This window comes from Papio anubis, chromosome 20 (genome assembly GCF_008728515.1).
Source record: "Papio anubis isolate 15944 chromosome 20, Panubis1.0, whole genome shotgun sequence".
NCBI lineage: Eukaryota > Metazoa > Chordata > Mammalia > Primates > Cercopithecidae > Papio > Papio anubis.
Window position 1 is genome coordinate 17,984,907 of NC_044995.1, and position 2,915 is coordinate 17,987,821.

A 2,915-nucleotide genomic window follows, 5' to 3' on the forward strand; every position below is an offset into this window, starting at 1 on the left:
GATTTTTATCTTATTAAAAATTGTTAACTATTAAAAATAACTATTTTAACTGTTTATTTTGACGTAATTTTAAACTCTCACTCCCAGAGAAGTTGCAAAAATAAAACAAAAAAATTCCCTTTTATTGAGATTAACCATATGTTAATCTTTTCTTTTTGGGATGGAGTGGCCCAGGCTGGAGTGCAGTGGCGTGATCTCGACTCACTGCAACCTCCGCCTCCTGGGTTCAGGCAATTCTCCTGTCTCAGCCTCCTGAGTAGCTAGGACTATAGTTGCATGCCACCACGCCCAGCTAATTTTTTTGTATTTTCAGTAGAGACAGGCTTTCATCATGGTGGTCAGGCTGGTCTTGAACTCCTGACCTCAGGTGATCCACCCACCACTGCCTCCCAAAGTGCTGGGATTACAGGTGTGAGCCACTGCACCTGGCCAGATATTAATCTTTTTGACCGCATTTGCCTTATTATTCTCTTTTTTTTTTTTTTTTTTCTTTTTTTGAGACAGAGTTTCGTTCTTGTTGCCCAGGCTGGAGTGCAATGGCATGATCTCAGCTCACCACAACTTCCCCCTCCGGGTTCAAAGCGCTCCTCCTGCCTCAGCCTCGAGTAGCTGGGATTACAGGCATCTTGCATCCGGCTACTTTGTATTTTTAGTAGAGACGAGGGTTTCACCATGTTGGTCAGGCTGGTCTCAAACTCCTGACCTGAGTAGTCATCCACCTCCAGCCTCCCAGTGCTGGGATTACAGGTGTGAGCCACAGCCCAGGCACGGCTTGACCAGCCTTTTCAAAAGAGTAAGAGAAGTTGTTTTCTAGAATGTTCCTTGACTGTGTTTGAGGTTTCCAGGTTCTGCATTTTGGCCAGGAATACCGCAGAAAGACGTCTTTCTCAGGCATCATTTCAGGAAGTACATGCTGCTAGCTTGTCCTGTTACTGGTGATACTAATTTTGATCATTTGGTTAAGCCAGTTCTCTCCAGTGTGAAGTTGCTTTTTTTTCCTTTTTTTTTTTTGAGGCGGAATGCCCCATGCTATGCACCAGGCTGGGAGTGCAGTGGCAGGATCTCCAGCTCACTGCAAGCTCCGCCTCCCAGTTCGCCATTCTCCCAGCCTCAGCCTCCCAGTAGCTGGGACTACAGGCGCCATACCTGCAGCCCAGCTAGTTTTTTGTATTTTTAGTAGAGGCGAGGGTTTCACCGCTGGGTAGCCAGGATGAACTCAATCTCCTGACCTGTGATCCTCCCGTCTTGGCCTCCCAAAGTGCTGGGATTACAGGCTTGAGCCACCGTGCCCGGCCCCTTTTTCTTTTTTTTTTTAAAAAAGATAGGGTCTCTCTGTCACTCTGGCTGGAGTGCAGTGACGCGATCATGGCTCACTGCAGCCTCGACCTCCTGGGCTCAATCAATCCTCCCACCTCAACCTCCCAGATAGCTAGGATGACAGGCGCTTACCACACTACACCTGGCTTATTTTTGTATTTTTTTGTAGAGACAGGGTTTCGCCATATTACTCAGCCTGGTCTGGAATCCTGGACTCAAGTGATTCACCTGCGTAGGCTTCCCAAAGTGCTGGGCTTATAGGCATGGGCCACCACACCTAGCCTCTGTTTTTCTTTGTAATTAGAAGTATCTTTTGGGGGAGATTCATTGAGACTATGTAAATAGTCTGTAAATATGTTGTTTCTCATCAGATTTTCACCCACTAGTTTTATTGTTTTTTGTTTGTTTTTTGTTGTCGTTTTGAGATCCCCTTGGATCTCAAACATCAGAGTGCAGTGGCACGATCTCGCCTCTGCAAACTCTTCCTCCCAGGTTCAAGCAATTCTCCTGCCTCAGCCTCCTGAGTAGCTGGGATTATAGGCGTGCATCATCACACCTGGCTAATTTTTGTATTTTCAGTAGTGGTGGGGTTTCGCCATGTTGGCCAGGCTGGTCTTGAACTCCTGGCCTCATGTGATCATCACGCTCGGCCTCCAAAAGTGCTGGGATTACAGGTGTGAGCCAACGCACCTGGCCTGCCCACTAGTTTTAGAATCAATTGATTTTTTCTCTGAATCTATTATTGTTAGGTGGTTACTAACAATAAATGGTGATTTTCTGATTCTGTTTCCTTCTGCGTGTGTTAGTTGGCATTCTACTCTAAAGAAGAGCTGTGTCTTCTCCATCCCTTCTTTCTTTATACCAGCATGGTCTCAGGGATTTTCATTCTGTGGGTTATAGTCTATCACTATCAAGCATGAGCCACCGTGCCCGGCCTTGTCATTATTTATTTTGAGGCACAAAGAGTCTCAAATTTAGCCAGTGGGAACCACCTTAAGGAGCCCCTGTGTCCTTTTGACATGCCAGAAGGGTCATTTTAAAATCCAGATCTGGGCCGGGCGCGGTGGCTCAAGCCTGTAATCCCAGCACTTTGGGAGGCCGAGATGGGCGGATCACGAAGTCAGGAGATCGAGACCATCCTGGCTAACATGGTGAAACCCCGTCTCTACTAAAAAATACAAAAAACTAGCCGGGCGAGGTGGTGGGCGCCTGCAGTCCCAGCTACTCGGGAGGCTGAGGCAGGAGAATGGCATAAACCCGGGAGGCGGAGCTTGCAGTGAGCTGAGATCCGGCCACTGCACTCCAGCCTGGGTGACAGAGCGAGACTCCGTCTCAAAAAAAATAAATAAATAAAAAAATAAAAAAAATCCAGATCTGATCGTGTCACTCTCTCCCTGGTTAAAATCCTCTCGTGGCCTCAAGATAAAGACTCAATCCTGGCCACAGCCCACAAGGCCATGACATCTTCAACCAAGTCCCAGCCTTTCTCCCACCTCAAATCCTTTGCACAGGCTGTTCTCCCCGGCCAGAACACTCTTCCTTGCCCTTTCACCAAGTTCCCTCCTAATCCTCCTTCAGGCTGCACCATCCATTCTCTG